This window comes from Vigna angularis, chromosome 8 (genome assembly GCF_016808095.1).
Source record: "Vigna angularis cultivar LongXiaoDou No.4 chromosome 8, ASM1680809v1, whole genome shotgun sequence".
Taxonomy (NCBI): Eukaryota; Viridiplantae; Streptophyta; class Magnoliopsida; order Fabales; family Fabaceae; genus Vigna; species Vigna angularis.
The window spans coordinates 33,660,249-33,670,597 of NC_068977.1; positions in this window are offsets into that span (position 1 = coordinate 33,660,249).

Here is a 10,349-nt window from a genome sequence, read left to right on the forward strand (position 1 = left end):
TTGTATGTTCTAAAAAGAATTTTCATATAGAAATATTTAAAAAAAATAAAATCATTTAAAGTAGTTACATTGTAAGAATTCGAAAACAAATAAAATATAAATATTCGCAGTCTTATATTTCAAATATTTTTTCATTAATACAAAAAAGTAATTACATGAGAAATAATAAAAGATCACGACTAATATTTTGCTAAAGAATTATCCTTTATATAAATAAAACAGCGATTATGAAATAATAATGTTGCTGCTCAAATATTTACACAGATAATTATTTTAATTGAAATGGATTATGGATTCCATGTTCTTATAAATAGACGTGGAGGGAAACTAATAGAATGGGAAATCAACATATAGAAAGCTACAATGTGAATATAGAGATATATAGATGTGGAGGGTCTTACTAAATCATATTTTAAAATTCACTAAAAAATAGGTAAAAAATAATTTTTGACTTAAATTTTTTTGTGATAACTTCTATTAGGTTGTATTTAAATGTAGAGGGTTGACATGTGATATATTATATTAGTCAAAGATTTAGAGTTGTAAAAGTTTAATGGTTAAAATTTTTAAATAATCATAATTTTTACTACGAACATATCTAATAGAGACACTCCAAAACTGGAAGTGGTTGTAAATGGGTTGAGGAATGCAACTCCAATCTCTGGAATTTTAAGAATTCCATCATTTACTACATATTTTTTATTTTCTCAGTAATTTTGGCCAATTTTTCTATACTTTATATATTTATTTGAGATATCAATACTACTTAAAAAATTCTAAATATTTTTGTGATGTTTTTTTTATATTTTATAGAGATTTTTCATGCTTCATAGGAAGTAAATTTAGGCTTAAAAAGAAAAAAATTAAGCCAAAATTTACATATGTTGTCTTTTGCCACATATGTAAATTTATGTATGTTATATATGTCGCATATGTAAATTTATGTATGTTATATATGCACCAAATTTAAATTTACGTATGATATTTTATCATATAAATTTATGTCTTTCACAATTATATTTGACCTAAGTAGTACGTAAAAGGTCTAAAATATTAGATGTTAAAATCCTTTTTATGTTGGTGCCAACTCATTTAACAAACTTTGAAATCATAAATTCTTTACTAGCTTTTGTTATTGTTGGACACTCAACATCTATAATGGATAAAGCAATAATCCTTTGCATTTGTGACGTCCAACTAACAATTGTATTACTAAATTGATGGTACTTCTCTCGGTAATCTACGTAGTCTTATACTTTTAATTCTTATTTACTAATTAGAAACACTTCTCTTACGTGCTTCTTAGATATCTCAAAATCTATTTAACTACTTCTTGATGAGTTTTACCTAGATAACATCTCCCACTACATGACAGATTTCTAACCTCGAACAAACCATCAAGTACACCATACTTCCAATGATTGAAGCATATAGAAAAATTAGTCATGAATTCTCTTTCTTCTTCTCTCCGAGGTAATTAATTTTTTACACGGGCCAAACTAATATGACACAAGGAACATTCAGCAAACTTCTTGTTGGAAACTAGACTGGATTAACCATATACACAATTCTTCACTATGAAAAGTTTTATATTATATATATATAATATTGGGATTGACCTTGGTAAATTTATCTATTTGAATTGGCTGAGGAGTTTTCAAATTGAAGGGTCATTTTCTGATCCATGCAAGCAAACTGTTGGAATTTGCTGTCACTGTAGCAGCAGAGCTATGATCATATATTTTTGATGTGTGGACCAGTGATCTTCTGAGTAATGATAATATAATGGGTAGAGTACAACTGTGAAGGCACTGGCAGTGAAAGCAAGAGTTTGGTTAAAAGTCATTAACTGTTAACATCATTGTTCCTATTATTATACAAAGATTAGGACACGAATTGAAAAAGAGTACAACATTTATGAATCACATGCATGACAGAGAAGAGGGGTGTTTGGCAATTGGAGAAGGATATTCTCACAAGATGCGACATGGCAGGAAGCATGGAGAAGAAAAGGAAAAATCAAGAGCATCCCACAACACTCGTTTCTTATCTTTTCTTGTGCACACTTGCATTAGCAAATGGAAAAACTTTCAGAGCTGCTAGATATGAAAAATAAAAAGTGAGGATATTGCATTAATTAAAGTAAGATAGAAATGTTCAACACCTGTCAGCACCCCATACCTTCTTTCTTCATCATGTCTCATTTGGGCCCTCTCAGTGGCTGGGAATCAGAGACCATATAAGCTGCCACAGAATGTGGACACTGTGGTCTGCCATTGGAGAAGACTTATATCTCTTTGGAACCTTTTGGACTTTCCCTTTTTGGGTTTAGGACGATTCTTCACGTGTGGTCATTTCTTAGGGTTTTCTTGGAATTTTTTTTGGGTGCCATATGACCAACTTGATTGGCCAAAAAAAGGTTCTCAGTGGGAAAAAGTTGTAGTGAGCAAGAAACTAATCAAAATTAACCAAACAGCATCTCATTATTGCTGCAAATATCTTGGTGGCTTTTGGTGGAATTATGGTTGGTATCTTTGAAAACTACTTATCATATGTACATAGCGTTTAGACCACGAATTCTTGAGATTTACACGAATTGTAAAGGCCAAAGGGCATTCAGAATATAAAAAGTACTTTTCATCAGTAATGGCTAACTAGCAGATAAAAGAACATTTGCATGTGCAATTGTATGAAGGATACGGAATGAGAATGACGGAAAGAGAACTCATCACGATGATTAATTATCAGATGAAACCTTAGGGTTTAATTAAACATCTTTTTCAGGTTTTAGACACATATAATTATGAGATTAAACTGTTTAAACTGAATAAAATCTAAAACCAAAATAATGGCAACAATCAAGTGGGTCACCCCACTATCTAAATTCAATCACATATATGGTGGTGGCTATGCAATACACTATTCGACAAAACTTACGGAAAATATATATATATATATATATATATATATATATATATATATATATATATTTCTTGTAATTATTTTTCATACCGGAGTGTATATCCAATTAAAATTATAGTTTATTTTGTTAATGAGATTTTTATAGAGTGAAATCATTGAAAAATTCAGTATTATTAAGTTTAGAATAAGTAAATATAAAAATCAGAATATTATTTTAAATCCAAAACTTTAAAACACTAAATTTATAAATTCTAGTTGTGTACTAGTTATCTTATTTAACTTTTCAACTCTAATTCTTAACAACAAGAAATGAACATTAACATAACTTATCAGAATAAAACTCTAAGATTAGAGGAGTAATATTTCTAAAAATACATAAGTTTTTGTCTTATTATTGTATTGTCATTGAAAGTCATCAGAAAATGCAGCTGCAGGACTCTTCTTCTAGTCTTTTGTTATTGAAGAACAGTGTGTCTGTAAGAATAAGGTTCTATTTTCAAAACGAAATGCAACGAATCGAGATGTTTTAAGTAACATGGATTTGAGACTTTGGTCGCTGAATTGTTGCATTGAAAGGACAGAAGCGAGAAGATGTAATTAAAACACAATACGAATATGTTATGAATTTGTTTTAATTAAGAGATTCTTGATGCAGACATTTGTAACGAAAAGAAAACTGTTACTTCGCATGTTCTTAAAGAAAGAAAACATAATATTAGGTAGTTGGAAATGAAACAGTAGATGGAGTCCCCACAAAATCATGGCTGAGAGATTATTAAAGAAAGCTATATAGTGTTGCAGTTGTCGTGTGTTAATCCAAGTGAAGGGAATTGAGATTCCATGACTATATATTCCACGAGATTTAGCTCGTCACTTAGTGGGTGAGTGGGAATATTAATTATTAGAAACAGAAAAAGTCTCTAAAACTAATGATGTATACCTCACATCACAAATAAAAATCTTAGCAAAATTTGACTAAGTTTTTCTTCCATCCAACCTCTGATATATGTACAATTTAGGTAAACAAAAATATAGCATTTATTTGGATTCTCCAACTAAAGTTGAACTTAATATCATATTTTTTTCCATAGAAGCTATAACACAAAGTGTAGTTGTAAGATGAAAAGTTGATATAATCTCGAACACATACATATATACAGATATCTGAGAGCTGATTAATATACTATGAAATATGACCATAACTAAAATATCAAAGTTTGTATTATTTGAAACCTTTTATATATTCAAGCTATATTTCAACGATTTTTTTTTTCTCACTTCTTAAGAAGTATTAATGTTTTGTTTGTGTGAAGTAGATATAAATAATTATAGAGCAACAATAATCAAGATTGTTGTGTATTCTTTATATTTTTCTATTGTCTTTCTTTATCTTTTGTAATTTTGCAATTTCTTTAAAATGATTTTCTATCATGTATATTTTTGTAAACGGGTTGAAATACTCCCAATATACTCTTGAAGGTAAAGTAAAATCACTTTAACAAACCTACTAAATCTAGAAACCAAAATATATATTAAACCTGAAAAGAAACCACAGTTTTATTAGGATTTTATTATGATTTTTTTTGACAAAAATTTTTATAAAAGAACAATTAAAATGAATTGTGTATATGAAATCAATTGGTTTGAAGCTCCAAGTTTTGCTAGCATGGCTGCAAAATTGGTTCCTTCACAGAATAATGATTGAGCATATTGCTGCTACAAGACGAGCTACTGTTAAATACTCTGAAACTGAAACTCAACCAGCAACAACACCACATGTATGAGTCAGACCAAAACTTCCTTTTATTATGATAAATGGTAGATGACACACATTCATTAAAAATATGATAGTTAATATTTTTAAAAAGAAAAAAAAAAGTAAAAAAGATAATAGTATATAAATGTAAAAAATGTTGGGTATCAGTCATACAACACAAGCACACACAACTAAAATAGAGAAAGAGAAAAAATACCGATGATAGACAAAATGGAAATTTTATACTACTGGAAGAAATTTACAGCATCTCTCTCTTCCTATCAGAACTTCTCAAAATTATGAGAATACAAGAAAGGAGAGAACATGAGAGAATGGGATGAGTTACAAAGGGGGCAAGGGGTTTCTTTTATAACCACCTTGCCATACCACTTTAGAAGTTCCCACCAATGTGGGACTTCATTCTTCACAATCTCCCACTTGAAGATTTTGATGAAACTAATCAAATCTTCACACCATTTTTGCCTTCATGTTGCTCGTTAAACTTTCAGTAGAATCGAATCTCCGAAACGCAATGCAACACCCGATCAATATTTCACTGCTCTCCACCAAAACCTGCTACGAACCTACTAACCACTCCCACTGCTTGTGCAATGTCTGGGTCTTGTACACATCATAGCAATTACAAGGTTGTCCACCACTGATGCATACGGTACTCGAGACTTCTCCATCTTCTCCGCTTCATTGCTAGGACTCATACTTGAGGATGATTGATAGGAGATGGGGAAAAACTGGCTTGCACTCTTGCATGTTGAAGCGCCGCAAGACTTTCAGTAAGTTTTACTTCTGAGAAAGCCAAATCTTCCTATCTTTTTCTGTCTCGGTGAATTTGCATCCCTAAAATCTTGTTTGTCGGTTCCAAGTCCTTCATATCAAACTCCCTAGCCATTGTTCAACCTACAAACCAAGTTTTCTTGTTCTTCAAAGCCTTCTGGTTGGAGCATCATTTTATTCCTGCTTAACAATAACCTTGTGAACGGTGAAACTCACAGGCAATACCCCTTCACATTGTTAGCATATCCAAGCACTTAATTCTTTCCCCAGTTTCAAGCTTGTGCTGTAGTTTCCTTGAACTGGTAACAACACATTTGACTTCCTCTTGATGTAATACACTCAAACTCCTGGAATAAACTTTGCTTCTCCTAGGAATAACTCCGGTGATTCCCTTACATCAGAATGAACCAAGTCTTCTTGTGTTTTCTTTTCTGGTAGTCAAACTAGTAAACCTCGATCTATGTTTAAGCCCGGGTACAGATTACGTTCTGCCTTGCAAACTTCACTCTGACATTTGTCCAAGTACGATGTCACGTCAACACCGCTTCTTCTTGACTTGTCGATGTAACCATTGCATTAGCCTTTTGCAACGTATCTCCCATAAGCATATGCCATGATCTTCTAAGCTTTTATGACTTACCAGACCTCCCTTCTTTCTCACAGAATATTTTCATCCTCTGAGGTATTTGCCATACAACCTTGTGAGGTTGATGCCTCAGAGTTCTTTCTTTCACTCTTCCCGTGCCAACATTCTTTCTTGACATGCCCCCTCTTACCACAATTGTAGCATTTGAGATGCTTCTTACTTTGAGATATATCATGGGACTGACTCCCACTAGACCCATATTTCGTTGATTTTCCTCTCATCATCACCAAAGCTTGTGTTTGCTTTGAACTTTCCAGCATGTCTTCTTTGTTCCTTCGCCTGGATTCTTCTTCAAGAATTGCTCCGGCAACATCCTCAAAGTGTAGACTACCTTCAATATTATTATTCGTAATATTCATGATGAGTTGATCATACGAGTCGGGTAAACTTTGCAGTAGAAGCTCCGCGCGTTCATTTTCAACTATGTTGAAATCAGCCGCTGATAGTTGGGCAAACAAAGTGTTCAGATGGTTGATGTGGTCCGTCACCGTTGTGGACTCACTCATCCGGAGAGTGTAGAGTTTCCTCTTCACGAATATTCTTGTGTGGAGAGACTTCACCTCATATAATTTTATGAGGGCATCCCAAATCTCCCTTGCTGTTTCTTTTTCCGCCACACTGGATAACACTGAATCTGCCATTGATAGGTGCAAATTCGCGATGGCGTTATTGTCAATTTCTTTCCACTTCTGTTCCGTCATTTCTGCGGGTTTTCCTTCAATTGCAGCTATGCAATTGTCCTTTCTCAAAATTGCCTTCATCTTCAATTTCCACAACGCGAAATTGTTGCCGTTGAACCTCTCTATCTCGTATTTTGTTGTCATGGTTGTTAAGAACCGGCTTATGCACTTCTCACTATGAATAGTATTGTCTACTGGAACAGTACAAGTAGACCGTGAAGTAAATCACCAAGAAGTTCCCAGGAAAGAGAGGTGGGTCACAAACGGACACTCTTAAGTACCAAGTCTTTCCTAGCCAGAACTTTCCCAGACATCACTTTCACACTACCAAACGTTTCCAGTAATAACTCTTTTCTGATGCGGAAGATCGGATTAAACCGCAACTACAGAGCATACTCAGAATTTTACCAGCACTATTCTAATGACAATAGCAGCGGAATACTAACCAATAGCTCTGATACCACTGTTGGGTATCAGTCATACAACACAAGCACACACAACTAAAATAGAGAAAGAGAAAAAATACCGATGATAGACAAAATGGAAATTTTATACTACTGGAAGAAATTTACAGCATCTCTCTCTTCCTATCAGAACTTCTCAAAATTATGAGAATACAAGAAAGGAGAGAACATGAGAGAATGGGATGAGTTACAAAGGGGGCAAGGGGTTTCTTTTATAACCACCTTGCCATACCACTTTAGAAGTTCCCACCAATGTGAGACTTCATTCTTCACAAAAAATTTATATATATCAAAGTATAATTTTTCTTTATTAATTCTTCTTTAGCTTCATTCGTGCCCATTACAAGTACCATTTAATATAATAATTTTGAAGCAAAAAATTAGTTGAATGAATTTCCTGCATGAATAAGATTCAACTGTTATAATTAAATGCAAACTTAGATTATGCAGTGAAACTGTTATGTGTGACTTGACTAAGAATTATTTACTTACTAGAAGGGCGGTGAAAAGAATTGTGTAATTTTTATTGTTTTATTTTATTTTAAATGACTAATAAGATTAATCAAGTGATAAGTATAATGAATTCTTTTTCATAAGTATAATATCTTGTAAAATGTACTGTGCATGACAATTTTATAAAATATAGAAGTAAAAGTCTTATTTGAACAAACATTTCTTGCAATCATCTCTCAATGTTATGTGAAATTTTGTCATAAAACTTTTATTTTAAAACTTTAATAAAAGTTATGTATTGGAGAATATTTCAATTGAATATCTTGACAAAATCTAGTTAAAATATGTAAGGAAGACTTCTGAAAAATTGGAGCGTTTTAATAGTAATTTTGCAGGTGCCAATAGAAATGGTTTATACATAATTTGAAGGTTAAGACCCAATAATGCTCATGCTGACAAAAACAAAAAGCCTGATACCTTCGTCTTGATCCAGAAAACTCACTACTAGACACAGAACATTTTTAAGTTCCAATTATATCTTTTTCCTTCTTTCTCTACCAGTTATCTTATTTTAGGTTAAATATATTTTTATTTCTTAATTTTTTTTAGTAAAAATTTAAATTAGTTTTTCTTAAATTTTAGACTAATTTAGATCACTACTGGAAAATATACTTTTTATAGCTGTTTTTTATACCTGTTAAAATTTATCAGCTATAAAAAGTAGTGTAGTGGCAGTTTTGTAAATATAAGAAACTTTTTTACAACCGATTATAATAAAAATAGGTATAAAAAGTATTACAGTAAAAAAAATACAAATATTTTATACCGATTATGATTCAAATAGGTATAATTTTTTTTTTATTTTTATCCCTGTTAACCTAATAGCCGGTGTAGATTATTGTTTTACACCGGTTAAAATTATAACTGGTATGAATTTTTTTTTTTATCAATATTTTCTCTTTTTTATTATGCAATTTCTTTCTCCTTCTCATTCGTAGTCCTTCGTTCTCCTCTCTTATCCTTTGTTTCAGTATCCATTGTAGTCACCTCGCCTCGATCCGCAACATCTCCCGCGTCCACGACGGTGACCTCAACCCTAGCCTCGCTCCTCTCTTACCTCAGCCAACTAACGGTGGCGGCGAATTCGAAAACGAAGAAGAAAGAACTCTTGTCTCGGTGTGCAGCGCCGAATCCATGGCAAGGCTGACGGACATGGCGACGTTCTGAGTCCCGTTCTTTACCGCAACCTTGCGCGGATTTGTGATGTTCCACAACCTCACTAAGATTTCGCGGCCAAACAAGAATAAGAAGAGGAAGGAGGGAATGGAAGTGGAAGACGGTAGGCCGTGAGGCATAACGATTTCCGTGGTTGAGGTACAAAGACCAGTGGAACAAAGACGAACAACTAACAACCACGGCAGCAGATGTTCTCTCTTGAGGTACAAAAAATGTTCCTATTTTGCTCTTAGACTCTAATTTGGACTGCAATTGTGTTAGTTATATGGGTAAGTTGTCTTTGTTTGTGTGCTAAACCAAGAAGCTGAACATAGAAATGAAAATTCTCATGGAGAATTGAAAGAGATAAAGTCACGAAAATTTTGAGTCTATTACAGGTGTTTGAGATGACAGAGGATTATTTTAGGGTTTTATATGTTGGATTTTGAGTCTATTACAGGTGTTTAACTTTTCATGTGTTATATTATTTTTAATGATTTTGTTGACTCCAGTCTTTGAGGTTGATTTTAAGCCACTAAAAGTTTTTCTGTTGAGAAAGAAAACATGTATTTTACATCAATATTTCCAATATGGTAAATGTTTTCTTTCCAATCATGAAATTCACACTGCTTGTTAGAATTATAGTCGACAATGTACGTATACATGTACCAAAGAATCATGGACTGTTTGTGGTCTGATGATATGGGGATTCTTTTTTCTTACATGTATTGGGTTAGGGATCACTTATAACACAAATCTGCATTAATTTTAAAGTACCAAAGCTTATCAATTTTAAGCTGACTATTGACTTTTCTTCTAGGATATTACTTCTAGCTCTTTTGATTGCAGAATTGGCTTTCTTATGGAGATCTCATCTATCAGAGAATTAGCTGATATGGTAAGAATTATGAATTTCTCTTGTAAATAATGATATTTGAATCTAGGGTAACTTTTTGAGTATGAGAAACAGAGCCAAGTGTATATAACACATGTCCAGTACTTATTTTTGCTTCTGATTGATCTATATTGGATAGTCTATAATACTATGGCTCAATCTTTAGACATGATGCCCTTGCAGATGAATTAGCCATGCTGAAGCAAGTAAATGAGTTTGCTGCAAAGGGTCTCAGTCCTCCAAGAAAGAATGGATTTGCCAGGTACTATTTCTTTTGAAAACAAGTTAATTTGAGGTACTGATGCATAGAAGATATGATGGATAATATATGTTTTCCTGGCTGCTTTTAAAATTGTATTTCCCAGGGCATCCTCCATGTCACCAAATGCAAGAATGACCAGAATAGCTTCACTTGAGAACATGCTGAGTATATAATCTAATTCACTTGTTGCAATACCTTCTAAACTTTCTGAGGCAGAAGAACGAGAAAGGGCCATCTCTAATCGTAGACGCTGGAATCAATTGC